The sequence below is a fragment of the Euprymna scolopes genome, chromosome 4 (genome assembly GCF_053919585.1).
Source record: "Euprymna scolopes isolate OS-2025 chromosome 4, ASM5391958v1, whole genome shotgun sequence".
NCBI lineage: Eukaryota > Metazoa > Mollusca > Cephalopoda > Sepiida > Sepiolidae > Euprymna > Euprymna scolopes.
In genome coordinates, this window is record NC_136485.1 from 85087501 (window position 1) to 85107191 (window position 19691).

Below are 19691 nucleotides of genomic sequence, written 5' to 3' on the forward strand. Positions count from 1 at the left end.
GTTATCATGGACTTTTGTTCCTGCGTTCTGTTACAGCCACACATAAATTAGATCTAAAATATATTGAGTGATTCCTTGTACATTGTTTTATCATAAAATAACTGCCACACCATTTTAGCTGCATTTTCTCACCCTGGTGAACATTTTCCTCTGTATTGTTTCCAATATAATGAGTCTTAATAATCTTACTTACTCTCATCTCTTTTCATACATGTTCTTCTTTCTCATCCACTCCTCTAAACTTAGGGCCAAGGTAAAGCTGATAGTATAACATTCTTGCTTTTTAGTTATTACATCCCGCTGTTTTCCCGGCCGATTTTTTGTATGACTGCCGACCTCAATCATCACGCTGAAACTGTTATTGATGTGTTTTCCAAGTAAATGACTTTGTATATGACTCTTGTGTAACCATCTACGTCTACCACGTAGCAAAATGATTAAATCACGTGACCTTTATCACGTACTCGCATTGTTATTTATGAACTAAATTCCTCACTACTATTATTAACTAAAACATATTTTATGAAGATCATATTCTTATGAAGCTGACATTTTATTTACTCAAATTCCAGTTTTTTTCTATCATTCATCTTTCTTATCAAAACATTTTTTCTGAACATTTTCTATTTTATAATATGTAAATTTTGATAACAATAATAATAATAATCGCCTCGGTCATTTGGTGATTCTCGTGAGTGCTAATATAAAACAAAGTTACTAAGCCAGAAGCCATACTACATAAATCATACACGTTGTAATGTAATGAAATAGCCACGGTATGATAATAAATCTAAAAATCAGAACCAAGCAAATCTAGACCAGCTGATTCCGGAACCGAATTCAATATCTCTCTTCGTCGAAAAGATTTCGAAGCACACTAAAAATACAAGTAAAGCGATATCGTTTTCGACAGGATCTTTTGAACTTGTACATGGTAGCTATACAAGAGAGGAGAAGTCAACCTCATCCCTCCATCGAGATAAAATAGATATGACAGAATCAATTTACTTCTATATAAACAAGAATTCAACCATTTATCATTCCACCAAAAAAAGAAGTAAGGATAGGTTTGTTAACTACCTTTCTCAGAATGATTTTAAACCATTTTACATCAGGGTGCTGCATAAGTTCGTAAAAAATTGTTTAAAACATGTTTGGATATTTGGTAAAGTGTTAGATAGCATTAGTAACCACGTATCCAGTTCTACAAGATAATGGTAATCGTTTTTTGCTCAGATAATATTCCTCGTTTACAGAACCGTCAGATGGATTGTCAAGTAGATAATAAATCACAGAACTTAGGGATGACTTGGTCATCACACTCTTCAAGAAGGGACATAAAGCGGACTGTAGTAACTACAGAAGTATTTCCCTCCTCTCAACAACAGTCGAAGTTCTAACCCGTATATTGGGCGACCGGTTACTGCTGCTGTCAGAAAACATCCTACCAGAGTCGCAGTGTGGCTTTCGTCCTGCCAAAGAAACCTCTGATATGATTTTTACATCTCGTCAACTATAGGAGAAATGTCAGGAGCAACACTTTCCACTGTACATGGCGTTCATTAACCTCACGAAGACTGCCGACTGTGTGAACAGAACTGCCCTCTGGTGTGTCCTCTCCGGGATTGGATGTTCACACAAGTATCTAAAAATCTTGAGACTTCCTCATCGTGACATAACGGCAGTTGTGATCGGCCATGGCTTCTTAGAAACATCTCCCTTTAAAGTTAAATCCGGTGTCAAGCAGGGCTGCATCATTGCCCCAACCCTGTTCGCCATCTACATCTCCCCCATCCTTTACCTCACAGCCAGAACCTATCTGAGGGAATCAAACTCATGTACAGTATATATGGCGAATTCTTTAACATCACTAGGTTTAGGAAAATAAGCAAGGTCCTCACATAGTCCATCATAGTGCTTCAATACGCAGATGACGATGTGCTGGTTGCTTACTCAGAAGCAGACCTCCAGAGCATCTTGGATGCCTTTGAGAGAGCCTACCGGCTCCTTGGACTTGACCTTAATATAAAAAGACCCAGATCCTACACCAACCAGCCCGTGGCACACACCCACAGCCGCCCACAATCTTTGCCTTCCTTGCAGTCTTCTCTCCTCAAGTTCTATCACCACCGCATCGGATGCACCAGTGCAACCTTTGTCAAACTACGGAAGAGGGTTTTGAGAATTGGGAAATACAGAGCAGAGTCAAGCTGCTTGTCTATAAAGCAGTTATTCTGCCCACTCTTCTCTATGGGGCTAGCAGCTGGACCACGCACAACGGACATTCAAGGCCATGGAGCAGTATCACCAGCGTTGTCTCCGCAAGATCACCAGGATTGATGGGAGGATCGATGAACAAACGTAAGCGTCCTGAAGGAGGCCAACATACCTAACATCACCATAACCATCATCTGACACCAGCTGCGATGGATGGGCCATGTTGTGCGCATGCCTGACAACCGCTTTCCAAAGCAAATGTTCTACGGTCAGCTGATAGAAGGAAAGCGGCCCAAGGGAGGACAAAAAAAGAGATATAAGGACAACATAAAGACGCAGAAGGATTCTGTTCTCCAGAGTGAACTGTGGAGCAGCATGGTCCATGAAGGCACGGCTCAATCAGAAAAAGACCTCCACAGTGCCAGAGAAGATGGGAGAGAGCACATAAAGAAGCGATCTTCTACTAACACACCTTTTCTACTATTCAGCCGACCATCCACACATGCCCCCACTGCAATAAAGTTTGCGGGTAAAGGATCAGCCTCCACAGCCATCTGAGGATCCACAGATGACCAGACCCAATCTCACCGACGGGAGAATAATCATGCTCGTCACGATTGATTGCCGATACGATATAGGTCATCGTTATTTTGCTCATATATATATATTTTTCTTTTTCAGAACATTCAAATGGATTGTAAAGTAGGTTAAAAATCACATTTTCAACACCTTCTGTTTCCTTTAATTAAGGTCAAAATCGAGTGAAGTGACCAAAGATATTTGTGCCGTATATGGAGAAACTGCTATAGCTGTGAAAACTGTTAAAGATTCGTTTACCAGATTCAAACAAAGTAATTTTTATCTCAATGACGCTCCTCGTTCCAGAAGACCAATCAAGATGGACGATAACCAACTCAGGGTTCTTTGGAAAGAAGGTGGTCATCAGACATGTAGTGGCTTAGGTTAAAGGATAAAGTGTGATTTTGCGACAATTATATGACACTATCAGTCGACGGGATTCACACAAAAACTTAATTTAGCTGTTTAAATTCTGTGATTTTCTTTTTAAAAAAACACGGCGGAAACGTATGCAATAACCTAATATATAAACATTCTGCGAGTTTACGTTCAAACCTCAAAAAAGCAACCAGGAAGAATTTTTTACCTCCTACTGCTGAGGAATTTATGCATACCTCTGTATATTTCAGATATTCTGGTAATTTTTTACAAACCATGAATATTCATTCTTATACAAATTTGCATAGGTAAAACGTTCAACATATATTTAAAAAAAGAAAGCATAATGTCTCCATTATTTCTACTCTTAAGAATACCTACAAACACATATAAATCAACACAACGCTTACCTAATACTCTGAACAAGATATAATTCAAATATATAATACATATCGGCATCCTCTTTTTCCTTCTGATTGCATTTCTCATTTTTGACAACCGATAAAATTTTACGTAGACAAAAATCGAAATTAATATTTACGATAACAAATACATAAAATACAATAATCATTTTACAACACATAAATGAGGATTTTAATCAAGGTCGTGTTTTCTTTTAATATTTTGAATAAGGGATTCTCCTACGCTCACATCAACGTCTTACAAGCATTGTCATGAATGTTTCCAAGCAAATGATCCGTATATCATCCTTAGTAAAACAACTATGATGTTAAATAACCCCAAAGTAATCACCAAGAAGCCAATCTTATTTATAATCAATCACATAATGATATAAAACTTTCTCCAGTTTGCAATTCAGTTATCCACATTTCGTTTAAACACTACACATATTTACTTTATATTTCTAAATATATTATTTTCAGTAATTTTTAGTTTGCCATTGGGTTGTGGATTGGGTAACACAATCTGTGCTAGGTAAACACTGACAACATCTATCCACAGAGTTTCACTGTGTCATATCCCTATCTTATATCGGAATCCTCAGATGTTTATTTTAACGCACCCTACAAGAACTTTCCCTGCCAAATAAAATAACTATAACTTAGATAATTTAATTAACTACCACTCTTATCAACCAATATGTGATGTACGACTGATATATGGCACCAAAACAGTCGAGGGGCTTATAAAATTTTTTTTAATCACAGAAACCTGTCATGCTCCTGGCTATGATTTTAACCAAGTAAGAGGGAAGAAACGAGCAAGCGTCTCGCTCCCGAAATTATGGAAGATCTCAGAATGGATGAAAAAGTGAAAGTTTAAGCAATGTACAGCCTAGGCTTACATTCACACAAAATAACGAAATCACGAACCGCTACACTTTTCTATCCAAATCGAACACTGAAATAACGCAGACTGCGCATCGAGAGTGGGTGCCTGTGTTCCTGTCTTATGCCCACAGTTAGCACGTTGGAAAAACGCACTCAAGCTTATAAACATTTCCCAATCTGTGACTTGCCGAAAGATACTAATTTCATTGCCTCTCAACTATTTAAAAACAATTCAAGTCATCCAGTATCAACATTTTCGTAATTAATGTACACCTTTTTTCTCTTCTAACGGTCCGTGAAAAATCCTATTATTGACCTTGCATTCATTAAGTATTGGCTACATTTAGCCCAAGACTCAACAACAAACTTTAATTAAATCGATTATCCCCCTTGGATGAAAGCACACAATAAAAAATATATATGTTAATATCCACAACATAAAGTTAATTCAAATGACTAAACAAAACTCCTTCTTACCTATCTTAGTGACCAATTTAACCCGTGTTTTATTTCTGTAACAATTATTTTATAAGTGTTATATAGTGGAAGTGTATAACGTGTGTATATATTCACGAATGTATTTTACGCGTGCAATTTCATGTGATATACCTAGTATATAACGCGTATATACGTGAGGTTTTTGTGATTGTTTAGTGTGTGTGCACATATATTTATAAGTGTATATATAGTTCGACAAACAGCTCAACAAACAGGACAGTAATACACAAGGACAACTCATTTTTTAGAAAGGGCGGATCACATTCTTCTGTGAATTTTATCAGGTCAGATATGATGGTAACATGTCTTTCTTCCATCGGTAGGTCTTGACTGACGGTCGGTAAGCTGCAGGAAGATTTTTTGACAAACTGTAGCCCCATATATTCAACTATGTCCTCACTGCCTAATAGCATAAGGAATAAACCACCTTGTTTTGTCACGTATTTCATTACTTTTTATTATTGTTTTGATCTATTCTCTTAAATTTTTGTTTATGTTAAAAATTTCCAAGTTAAAAAGTAAAATTAAAAATTAATATTTAAAACAAATATTTTATCTCTCTGAAATAATTCATTCCGATAACATTCTTTTTGCCATTCTAACATTCACAATCGCCAATGATTAGGTACTCGGCATTTTATGGCACGCTAATAATATAGTAATAATATTTTTTATTGTTAACTCAATTATTTACTTTATTGCGTGAACAATCAACATTTTTGTTAAAATGTTTTTCATTTAGAAAGGGTGACTTGGTTCTCAATAAGTTGCGACCTGTTTCTGAATTTTATGTGAAACGGCAGATTAATTATTCTTGTGTTCTTTGAAGTAATATTTAAAAGATGAAAACAACTTGTATCGCCATTATTAAAATCCCTGTGTTTATCAATTTATTTGAATGAATCAGAAATAGTGTGTTTCGTATTTACAACAAATATTAATAGAAGTTTCCATGTTTCAAGTAATTTAAAAGCCGATGACTGTCGTTCCAAACCATTATTTTTCTTTGCTTGTTCTGTATTATTCCACTGATTCTTCATCTTTTCATCATTCTCTTTTTTCTTCCATAACTCACAATCTCCCACGGCAAAGCCACACTCAAAGGTACAACGTTCTCTTTTATCTTTTACATCCACCACTGAAACTACAACTACCGGTTTTATATTAAAGTGTACTCTCCACGTCTCTCCCTCTCAATTTTTAATGTTCCAGTTTGTCGCTTTGTATGTATTTTAATATTTTTGCGAAAAACACAAAAAAAATATATCCCCGAAGCAAAATATGAAAAAATGTTTTAAAGTAGCCGTTTTTTTTTTATTTTGCGCGGGTATAAAAAAAAGACACAACTTTCGTGTGTTTTTTTTCGTGGTATATTCTATTCTCTTTCTCCGACAGTCTTTTGTTCATCGCCTTTTTGTTTGTGAAATTCGTAGATTGTTCATTCATTCTTCGTATTATTTCTTTCATTTTTTTCTTTGTCTGTGGGTGTTGACCCCTATCAATGGCAAAATGTGTACAAGATTTTCTGTTTTTTTTATTCTGCATTGTGTATTGCTTGTTAAAGGGGCAACATTTTTATGTTTTTCATTCTCATTCTCAATGACATGCAGGCTCTTGCATTATAGTTTTCTTTCTATTTTTTCCTCCAGTCTAATATGAGTTCTTCTCTACTTTCTCCAAAATGTCTTATTCCGTCACTCATACATGTGCTACATTTGTGTGTCTACTTTTTCACTTTTATTCCGGCTTTTAAGGTTTATCCTGGTCTGCGTTAACAATTTTTGATACATGTCATCAACCGTTCAATAGCATCGCATACCTCAACGTTGTGCACCATGGTCTTGTTATGGTTGTATCGCTATGTGTGTTTCAGTCTCTGTCTCTGTCAATGGCGACTGCTGATGAGTGTGCTCGAGTGTAACAAACGTACATAACAATTACAAACACAACTCCAAAGAAAAATACAAACGCCGAAACATTCTATAAATATTAATAGCAAGCTAGGTGTGTGTCTAACATCATTGTGTGAAATTACATTTTAACGCCTGTGGGGTATATGGTTAGAAAAGAAGAAGTAAAAAAAAAAAGAAACGTACCGGGCGTATCTGCATCGCTCTTTGGGAATGAAGAAGGAAAGGATAGCCAGCGCATTTGTATACGCGAAGGGCATCTTGGAAGGCAGGGCATGATGGGAGAAGCTATTTTATCCTGTCTCTTCCTTTTTTTCTAGATAGAAGGATATAAAAGCAGGGGGAAATTCCCTGGAGTAGCAGAGAGAAAAGATTCGTGAACATCTCTTGAAAAGAATTTTGTATTGTTGACGTTCGGATTGTGCGGTGTGACATTGGTGGCGAGAGGCCAGGTGTGGTCGATTGGAAAAGAAGAGGGCAGAAACGTGCTGTTGTCGAGAGAGTTACTCGCTCCTTCCCGAACCCCAGAACCGAATCCTGATTATAACCTTATAAGGCCCACTGTGATTGTTAGTGGATGTCAACTCATCTCGATTTCACAAAGCTCTTCCGACCTGGTCCAAATCATGATTTGTGTTCAACTGTTCCCAATATTATATATATCTCATATCCTTTTCTTTCTCGCCATCTTTCAAACTTTAATTTTAGCCACACTTACAACCACACCGCACTAACTCCTGTGTTCACCATTTGTCTTGTTTAACAATACGACCTCAGCCGACACTTCTTTCCCCGGTGAACCTCTTCCATTTTTTTCTTAAAGAAGCGAAGAGTTATAAATTATTTTGCAATGTTTATGTCTATTATGACCTGATGTGATTTTATCCATCCATTACAAAAACTTGCATTTATAGACTGCTTGTATAAAAAAATACATTCGAAATAATTCGAAAAATTCTACAACCCAACCGAATGCAATACATATATACGGTGTCGATATAAGATGATCAAACGAGGATGGCTATGCCGTAAAACACAACAAGCCGTTTTCTGGTCTAGATAGTTTGTTCATATTATTGATTATTTCGCTTCAATATGTTTGTTCTGTTATAGTTTGGTAACGAAATTCGAGTGATCAGCATTCGTAGGATGCCGACCGTTTCGTCTTGTCGGCTAAAAAAATATGAAGTATGAGTAATAATTATGATACTCATAACTATCTTATTCCATTGAGTGTTATTTGGTTTTTAATATTTTACAGTTCAATATTTACGGAAACACAAAAAAATCAACTCGGGACAGTTGTTCAATTACTACTCTGAATAATTTCTCCCATGTCACACTTCTTAGATACACGTGTGTCAGGAGTAAGTTGTTTTAATCTGCCATAAATTAATTAATTTTTAACCACCCATGCAAATCCATATAGTTTTGTATTGCAATAACAACAGTTTACGGGTTGATTTTAATATCACCCAGAATTTGTTAATATAACACCAGAGGACGTGTTTTGGGGCGATAGCTCTTGACATATCAACGGAAGACGGGAGAATGTTACACAAACGTTTGCGTCCCAACCTTGCCAGCTAGAGAATATGGATCTATTCTCTCAAGCATGAACTTTTTCTCTGTGATAAGTATATAAAAGAAGTTTCTGATGTGCACAGTGATGGTATTCAGCCGATTCGCACCGGTTCGTGCGAACCGGTGCTTAAAATATTATAAGTTCGGTGAACCGATTGTTAAAATTACGTAAACCCCTATTCAGATCTGTATTAATTAGCCCACTATCAAACTCCATAAGTGTCGCGTGACTCACCTAACTTAGAACCTGTTCTTAAAAAAATTGAATCCCACCACTGGATGTGCAGCACTCTGAAACATACCTATCTGTCTGTGTTGGTTTGATCCAATTTTCACCCTACATCATGACATTCATCAATAATTTTTCAAATCTTATTCTGAGACTATTTGATGGGCAGTTGTGTTATTTGATGAGTATTTTCATTGTACGGTTCTTTAGAATTGTATATAAAATTTAGCTCTCATGGAGGCATTACAATTATATGTTTATCTTCTACTTTCTTCCACGATAAATGTTGGTATAGATTCGTCAGCGTTATATTCGACATTGCTACCTATGAAAATTTATTTACCTTCACCATTTAAACGGAATAGAACTGACTGTATTGTATTCTTTCTCGCTCTCTTGTTTATTATTATTATTATTATGGATATAATAGAAAATCTATTTTCACTACGATAACAAAAATATCTCTAACCGCTACTTATGTAAAAATGGAAACAACGTTCAAGGTTGTTCCAGCTATATTAGCTTTATCGATTGTTCTCGCTTAGACAGATTGGACGTTGTGCCTGCTGTGTAAATATAGTTTCTCCTATAAACTATAGTTATACATAAAATAAAAAGATATGTAAAATAATATATATATATATATAAATTCGTATTCCTGTCTGTTTGTTCACAATGTGATCAATATATACAAAAGGTCCATTACATTAATGCCTCATTCATTCCCATATATAGTATGATTCTTGTATAATAGACGATTATGAGATAACGTAATTTGCATATTATATTAAGGGAAATCGATTTATTAAATAGCAGTGTGTTAGCTATTGTTTTACTGAGAGAATTGTTTGAAGTGTTCTATTTAAGTTTGTTATTTAAATTTGATTTATATTGATAATATATTTAATTTAATCTTTCCAACATCGATTTTTTTTTATAAAACACTTTGAGTTATTTGAGTTCTGAGTTATTTCCCAATGACGGTAACTTTCTTCTTTTTTTTTGTCTTTTACGGCGGATAATCAAACTAAAAATAATTCACATAAACTTCCAAGCATTATTTTTGGAATAAGTTCAAATAAAATAATTTCCGTGATTTCGCAATTAACTTTTTGATCCAATAAATTTTTATTTTAAAATAAACAAATACTCCAATTCAACTACGATTCATTATTTAAAACAAAAACAAAAAACAAAAACTTTCATTTACGTTTTGTTACCAATTTTTTTTCTCCACATTTTTGCGACATTGTAACTGCTATTTTTTTTTCTTTTAATAGCACAATAACAATTTTTATAACATAACATCCGTTAACACAAATTATATTTTGGTATTTTTAAAACTGAATTATTTACAGTTTGTTTTCGTTGCAAGAAACTGCAATAAAAAATCTTTCTAGACTGAGGGAGCATAAAAGAAATTCGCTTAAACTAGAATATAGTCATAAAATGGTGCTCAATATATGGAGAATAGCTTCTCTTCGCATCCCTTCTGCCGAAATATCTGGTGGAGAGTTTGTCACGTACTTCCTCTTTTCTTTTCGGGAGGGGGGATTATCATATTCGTGTTTTTATTCGTTTTTTTTATTTTTTTTATTTTTGTTGGGGTAACGATGGAGTTGGCATATAATAATGAAAAACTGGTCAATATTCTTAGTATAGCAGATGTAGCCAAACTGAACTTCATGTCGACCCTGGTAACGTTGGGTATCCATGCTAGTATATTATAAATATCTGAATGGTCTGTATAACAATAGATTTTTTATATGTTGTTTTTATGCAGTTTAGTATGAGAGAATCATTGTTTGCAAACAAAGCAAACTCTTCTCCAAAAATAATTTTCATTTTACATTTAATACATACAAGTAAGTAGCTTGGTTTTAAACAAAGAATTAGTGTGGAAGTGTATTTAAAATGTGAACCAGATATAATGTTTTTTATTTGTAGAAATTCCAATGTAGCACATAAAATATATTCATCGCATCACCTTTATTTGTAAAGTTTCAGAACTGACACTGACCCTAAATCAACAGTTAACTACGTCTAGGCTTGTATTTTTCATAACGTTTTACTCGTGAAAATAACTTTTTAGTAAATATAAACGTTGATAGTCAATGCTACACAAGTAAACCACCAAGAACATTAAAACACTTGTTGTATTAAGCTTAAGGTGCTCAGAACAGACTTGCTAAAGCCCATTCTCTAAGTTCTATAGTTAGCTATTCCGGGATGTATACTGTTTTGTTAAAACAAGACTTCTTTTATGCCATATGAACTACAGTTGAAGCTTTTATATTTTACGTGTTATTATAATTACAAAAATTCTGGTCACCCGGAAAAAAAGTGAGGATAATCAAGATAATAAATATGCATTCTACTGATAAATTTCACCGAGCATAATTAGCCATATCAATACAAATGTTGCATAGGTTTACTAGTAAAAGACAGAAAGACAGAGAAAAAGAAAGAAAAGAGGTGATAAACTCACAGTTCCTTCGTTTTTTTCTATATGTGATTTTTTTATATGGTTTATCAGTTTAAATTTTTCCTGGTCAGGATATTCGTGTTTACAAGTTATCGATTTTTTTACCATCTGTTGCGAATTGTCGCTGATCGAAAAATATATTTTGTTTATTACCTCATATTCTCTCTTCTCTTTGTTACTGCTTCATTCATATTTTTTTTCGTTTTATTTTAATTTAGATTAGCCATTTTATCCATCGGCCTCTACATATCATTCGCGCCTGCCAAAATATAAGCCAGCGGAGAATTTGCTATCCATAATCTCTTACATTCGCTTGCTAACTCTTTTCTTATACTCCTCGGAGTTTTTAATTTTTTCCATATGTTATATCGTAGCCACGAAACATACAGCAGCGACTCATTTGAACTGTCATTTCGAGAACTTTAATTGAGTAATATTCATTTACTCACGTAGATAACTATTTCTTAAATTTAACCAACGCTGAAGATATCAGAACTGTTACAGGCGGTTTTTAATCGCATTTTGTCTTCTTGGCATAAAGTAAATGAAAGAAGCTGTAAAACCAAGAATATATGTTCGTTTTTGTTTATCACTGATATGACGGTCGGTTATTGCTATTTAAATAACTTGACAAACATAGAATATGTTTCGAATCCCGTCCCTACTTAAGCATGTTAAGCGTCACTTCCTAAGCATGTTAAAGTAATTAGGGTTTTTAAAATTTGATTTAATTCTGACTGGAATCGTGTGAATAGTGACTACGCCATAATGCAACTGATACGTGTGTAGGTAATATTAAAATAATTATATATATATATATATATATATATATATATATATATATATATATATATATATATATATAAATGTTAAGGCGTAATAATTCAGGGCAAAGTTAAAAAAAAAACATTTGACCTCTCAGCCAATTAATGAACTAAACATTTGAAATTTTACATAAAGTGTATTCTAACATAGTGCAAGTTTTTTAATCGGCTTTTCGCCGTAAAATTGGTTTCCATGGGGTCAAAGTTTAAAAGATTTGACCTTTTCGGTCTCTTGCAAACTATTCAGCAAATTTTGGGTCAAACATTTTAAATTTAACATATAGGGTATTCAGACATGCAGCAAGCTTTTTAATCAGTTTGGAGGCGATCATTTGCCTGCCAAGAGGTCAAAGTTAAAAAGGATGATGTTTGCAGCTTCTAGCAAACGCCTCCGCCAATTTGGGGTTTAAACACTTTAAACTTCAGATGTAAGTTGTCTTGACATAAGTCAAACATTTTACGATATATATATATATACATATGCATATAAAATTATGCACAGTACATAGGGCCCAAGCAAAGCTGGGCTGAACTACTAGTATACGTGTATATATATGAGAAGGATTTTGTAAGTCGCTTAGAATATTGTACGAAGTGTGAGAGGCTGAGTTTGAAGGCTATAGCAATGATATGTCTAAAAACAGTCTATGTAGTAAAAGAAATAACGATGACAATATTGAAGAAATTTCAATAATTTTTAATTACTCATATTTATTTCCGAATATAATAAGTCGCAAGAACTGGTAGCTGCGTGAATTTCTCAAAAGTTTTTACAATATATCTCTTCTTTCCATCGTCGTCTGGAAAGATATATTCTGTGATTTTGAAGGCGGAAAGCCCAAATTAGGGATATTCCGTCAATATTGTCATCGTTTTTATTGTACGATATAAAATCCTTTCGTACAATGCATTGTCATAGTTCAAAAACAGGACTGTCTCATGTATATATATTTTTTATTACCGTATCTTTCTGTTATGTTATATTATTGTTTCAGCTAACCGGCCGTTTTTTTTTTTGGCCGTCTGTAGTTTCCTTGGACTTTTACAGAAATGTTCGGTGCGAAGAAAGAGAGGAAGGGAACAAGGGGGAGGTGGAAAGGGCGCTTGGTATGTCGGTAATGTTTTAGTTTTGGAGATAAAGGAACTTGTGGTGGAGGGTCTGGGAAGTTTATTTCTTGTGTTACTGAGGGCATATATATACATGGGGGAAGGGGAATATGTGGGGGTAGGAGGAGGGGGGTTACTTTAAAATTCGAGTCTTAATGTTAAAGTTTTTGGCGTCTCGTTGGTGAGATTATTTTTTGGTAAGTATGTCTTGACCTGTTGGGTGTTCGCTTATGTTTTGAGGCGGTGGGGGGCTATGATTCGGTTTATTTATTAAGTTTTTATTTTGTTGTTAATTGTTTGGAGAGGGTTAACTATCGGCCGCGGGCGCGAGCACACACATGCGCACGTACACACATATATACTGAAAGAAACGCTCACATTTACACATACATCCCCGCCCTGGCTGGCCAATATATGCACATATGTGCGCACATATGTGCACCTGCATGCATAGACACCCGCGTACGTCAAATTTTCCTTAAGGTGCTAAAATTTGTGTGCGCAGGCATGGATGCGCTCATACGCCCCTGCCCCCAAGGGAGCGTATATATGGGCCCATAAACACAGATTCCAACAACTTACTCATGACGCACAGGAGACTTATTGGCCTGTACTGAGAAGGGGGATGAGCGATCACCTGAATTCGTAAATACAGGGCATACTGATGAAATTTTCCAGGGAGATGGGAAACTATTCTCCTTAAGACAACGCTTAAACAGTTTTGTAAGTATGGGCGCTAGTTCAGGTTGAAGATTTTTAGTACTATAATTGGAATACCGTCAGGGCCAGTTGCTTTACTGAAATAAAGGTTTTTGATTAGCTTGGCAATATCACGTACAGATATACGTATATCACATAGCGTGTTTTCTGATACAGGAGGAAATATTGGGGGTTGGCGGCATTGATCGCAAAGGGTAGAATCAGCTGCAAAGTTCTTGACAAAGAGTTTGGCTTTGTCTGATGCTGACGAGATTACCTCAGTTCCATTTATGAGAGTTGGGATAGAGTACACGCTTCTGTTCAGGATTCTGTTTGCTATTTGCCAAAACTGGTGGGAACCAAACCGCTGCTCAGCTACTTTGGACTTAACAGATTGAGCATACAACTCTCTTGCGTTCTTTATTACTTTCTTACAATGGTTGCTTGCAGTCCTAAAAGCGGCTTTAGTTTCCATACATCTATTACGTTGGAAACAGTGGAAAAAATGATTTCTGTGCGCAATGGCAGCAGCACATTCTGGAGAGAACCATGGCTGGCTGTTAGGTTTTTGCTGAAACTTTTTCGAGGGTATGAAACGATCAATACCTACAATTAACCATTCCGTCAGGTCTAATACTATAGAGGACACATCCTTTTTAAACATGGAATGCAGAGGTAAATCAGTTATCAGTACGGAAGCTATCCCAGTTAGCCTTAGTGTATCGATATACTGTACGATGGAGAGGTACATCTGGGGACTTATTAAATTTCATTTTTATCTTAATTGATACAACAGAGTGGTCGTAAGATCCAAGAGGCGACAGAACAGAAACTGAACATAGTTCAGGGCAAGTTGTGAGAAAAAGGTCTAGTAGGCTCGCATACTGGCCGTCATTGTCGGGCATACGGGTGGGTTCCTGAACAATCTGAGCGAGGTCATAGGCAATGGAGAAATCATGACAGAAACTCCCCTCATCATCGGTCTTGTTTGAGTGGGTCAACCATTCGACGTTGTGAACATTGAAGTCTCCACATACGTGAATGTTAGCTGAAGGATAAGCTGATAGGACTTGGTCAATTTTCTCAGATATGCTTTTAAAGATAGTAATTCCGCTGTTGTGGGGGCGATAGAGAGTAAATATAAATGCAGTAGTGTGAGCTAAAGCAACCCGGAAGCACATATAGGGTAAGTTAGGATCTTCCCTGGAGATGTCCCTACCACATGGAAAGCTATCTTTTATATAGGCTCATATTCCATGGCCATGACGATCTTGGGGGTCAGATTTAGAAGTTAAGTTAGAGTATCATTTAATTGCGAACTCTTCTAGGGAAATAGCCTGTCCAATGCCAGTTTCACTTAAAAATAAAAAGTCCGGTTTAGTCTCCTTTAATTGGGTTTCAACCTCTGGAAGGTTATAACGTAGACCCCTAATGTTGGAGAAGGAGACATGGTAGTAGGGGTCTACGTTGGAAGTTTGAGAACCGGGTCTAATCTTGTATTTTTTCTTAAAACTTGTCATGATGAAATTTTGGAATTTGTTGACTAGGTCGTCAGATTTACTTAGAGCAGGACAGAGAGGGGAAACTAAGAGAGAAAAAGAAACGAAGATTTTTTTTTTATTTGTAACTAATGATAAGGTAAAGCCGTAATAATTACCCACTAGTATGACATCGAGAGGCCCCACCAGAAGCTACTGCATGGTCCAGAATCCATTCACCAAATGGCAATACAGCAGCCCCAGTACTTTGCACCTGCTGATAGGACAGTCTCCTTAGTGGTTAATCCAAGGTTCGTGTCCCTGACTATCAGGCGAATAACGTCAGCCCAGACAAAAACGTTTATCTCCAGCACCCTTACTAGTGACATGGCTACAAGGATAGACATAGAAACAGAACATTTCCGCCATCTCTGCCAACTGTTCGCGCAAGATACTGCCAACCTGGAAAATAGTTTTTTCTTCTCCCTTTGTCAGAAAAATCACTCATTAAAAATGGAGGACTGAGGGACAAATACATGGTATTGGAAAGAAAATTATAGTTAGTGTGGAATATTGATCCACATATAAAACGGAAAGAAGTTCAGAAGATAGTTTATACTTGTGTTCGATGCCGATAGATTGATCCTTCCCCCAAAATACATAATCGTGGGGAAATTGGGGCTTCGAATTAGACACGACTATCTATATACATAGCAAAAGATGGTGGAGGAGCATACTTGTCAATAACTGACAAAGTATCTGGTAAACTGGCAACATAGAGGGTGTTACATGCGAAATCGTCATCTGCAGTAACAAAGGAATTGGAAAAGCTTACGCTTCAATAAGGTTCAGTAAAGGAGGTGATAATGGAAAATAACACCGTTTTCCATTCAGAAGGTTTCCAGACGACGTTAAAAAATGGAAAATTGGAAGCTATTAGAGAGCAGCCTATATGCCCAGAGGAAATGGAATAGACAATGCGATAGCTGAGAGAGGAAGGATATAACCTAAAGAGGCCACATTCGGGTATAACATGGTTCTCAAGGTCGGGCAGAGAGAGGTTACAGTGCTACATAAACCAGTTTTTAATTATCGAATAAAGGCACCCAAGTGATATATACCCAGAATGCGACGAGTAAGGACCCTTCCAATCAAAATTGGATAAGAGGCCTGGATGAAACAACGAAACGCGCGATGTGCAACGCAATGGGGAAGAGGGGTGATTACGTGAGCGCAATACACAAATAACTTGAATGTAGATGGACTGCTACGATATATTTTAGATTTAAGGTGCGTGGTCTACGTAGACGATGAAGATGTAAATGTTGGGCCAGAGGGTAATGGTAATGGAACTAGTGACAACGCGTTCACCACTGAAAGATCGTAGCTAATCTGGGCATGGGATTATGTAATGTAAAATGATCCTCAATGATCAGGGGAGGGGGTCTAAAGTACTACCAAAGGTAAAATAAACTGCTGTTTTCTAATTTTAAAAAGATTGTGTAAATCTGTTTGCGTGCAGTCTATAGATTTTTGTGTAGACAAAAAGAATGAAAAAAAAAAGTTTTTAAAAAATGCATCCTTTTCTCTTTATATGCTTGCGATATTGTCACATAACATGCAAATTCTGGTTGGATAAAAAAAAACTCTGATTTTTCAGAGACAGGGTTGATTTTATATTTGTATGTTATAGTAGCAAGTATTGTCTGCAGTGCGTCGTGTTCTAGAGTTTAGTTTTTACAGTAGAGTGTTCAGATTTTGAGTTGAGTTTTTTTATACTAGAGCGTTGAGCTTTGGAGTAGCGAGTTTTTAGCAGCATCTTGCTGAATTTAATATTTTAAACCACAGCCGTGTATTTATATACGTATTTGTGGAGTTTCATTTTAAAATGTTAGTAAATTTACACAACTAAAATTTTACATTAAAATTCGACACAAATGATAAGTATATTGTTCTCTAAATCGATACAAAATATTAATTATTCTAACAAGAATATCAGTAACATCATTTAGGTTTTATTTTTGTTTATTAAATCTCACAGTTTTATTATAGACGTAAGAAAACAAAAATTCATGAAGATATATGCACATTGTAATGATATCTTTTTATATAAAGTAAGGTATGGGTATATATATATATATATATATATATATATATATATATATATATATATATATATATACACATATATATGTATGCATATATATACATGTATATGCACTGTTATTCTTCTTCTTCTTCTTATTATTATTATTATTATTATTATTATTATTCAAATGTAACAAAGGAAGTACGGCAGAGAGTGCACTTATTCGCGCCTAAACTAATTAACTCATGATTATGAATACTGCAATACAGTCACTATTAGTAGGCGTAGGTAATCCGAGCAATATTTAGTTTAATTAAGGTCATACAATTACAGACCTTTTTGTGAAAAGCCCTTTTAAATATTATAACTGGATATTTTATATAAAAATATAGTCGCGTAAACACGATTAATCAGGAAGATTCATCGACCATGAAAGACATAAAAATAAAACAGGTTGTCATTACAATAAATAAAACAGAATTTAAATAAATATATTGTACGTGTATAGTATTAGCACATAAATGATGGATAAATCAGTAAACTAGCAGAAAATAAACATTAAATGAGAAACATGTTTCAGAAAATGTAGATAAATATTATAATATTATTATATTTTGTTTTGTAATGTGTTTTTGTAAATACTCAAACGTACATGATTTTATTTAGTCGTGACCTTTGTTACGTGATTAGTATTTTCAGGAGAGACTAATGATTAGACAAATTAGGAATGGTTGACAACTGAGAGATTAGAAGTCAGTTAGCGACACATGTATTCTGGTCTCTTCTCTGTCAGACCACGGTTTCATCGGAATGAAAAGAGTGACGATGTTGTAACGTAAGCAACGGGTCTGTCAATACCTCTCTCTATTTCTCATTTTTATCCTCCTTCTAATCTGTCTTTCAATCGAGTGAATATCTTATATACGGTAGTTATATTTTTCTAACTGTCTTAAGGCGTTTACATCCTGCAATGAAATATTGAATTTAAAGGCGAGTCATGTTTCTGTTAAATGGGCGAATACGCAGACCACAACGCCGTAGTGACATTCAACATACGTCTATAATATGGTTTTACAAATTCCAAACATGTCGCGCCCAAGGATACTATTATGGATAAGCATCCACTATATATAAAATTTTCCCACATGGGGTGCGTAATAAATATATAACATTAAAATAAGAAAGAAAGAGAAATTAATATATGCAAAATCCGGAAACATGTATGTTGGCCCTGGAAAACGCGGAAACATTATAATGAATAGTTATTATTATAATTGTTTCGATTTCTAGATGTTTTGTGAGCTAAAGTATGTATCGGGAGTGTTTACTTTAAAATTTTAACAAAAAACACACTGTTGGGAATTTTAGTCAACAACAATAACAAATTGATGGCGTGACAACATTCTGATTATTTTATTCTTTAGCGGTCCCTTGCAGTGATTACATAGCTACTACCAAATAGTTTTATATATGTTTAGTGGGGAGTCAGAGTCAGTTTAGGTTTAACAAACGAGGATAGTCAGCTAGAACCCGAGGATATATTGTAATGTTTCTGTACATAAGGAAAGCGGGCAACTTCCAAGGGAGCGGGAACGTCTGGAAAGAAAAGCTGCATAAAAATATAATCCGAGACTTCAAGATGAATCTTTATTGCAGCTTTTGCAAATCCGTCGACCAAGGCAAAAAATGGAAGAAATGTATGTTTTCCTGTCTGGCCAGATGCAAATTCCAGAAATACGTTATCCGTCCATTAGTATAAAGAACTGTCTGTTTGTAAATTTTTATTGTCAGTGTTTGTTGAATCGTAACGCTCTTAAATATATATATATACATATATATATATATATATATATATAATGATAATAAATGACAAAAATATCTTTAAAAAATCATGATGTTGACCATCTTTAATTAAGTTAACTTTTACGTTTCTTGACAATATCTGTTTCGTGTATATATATATATATATATATATGTGTGTGTGTGTGTGTGTGTGCGTGTGTGTGCGTATGTGTGTGTGTGTACACACACAATATGTACTTACACATTTTAACTCCATTATTTATAGACAAAGTAGAGGATCATAAGCTGATGTTATGTATACCCCCGTTATACACGCACATTCAATAGCCTCATTACACATGTTATAGACACGCATAAAAATATGAACACATTAAATAGACTTGTTATATATCCGGCTATACAGCATCTGCTATTATAAGCATTGACTTTTGTAGTCGCTCTTCAATTGTGTGATAGTGTTTTATAATGGGAGACCATCTTGGCATAAAGTGATATGTTCATATGTCGAAGTGTCCATTG

At 35.2% G+C, this 19691-nt stretch overlaps 1 protein-coding gene across 1 annotated transcript in view; it reads right to left on the reverse strand.

The window, feature by feature from the left end:
- The window catches only part of LOC145268573 (metabotropic glutamate receptor 3-like), a 1374385-nt gene that overhangs the window by 1208496 nt on the left and 146198 nt on the right, over positions 1 to 19691 (reverse strand). The gene's annotated exons all lie outside the window — the stretch shown is intronic.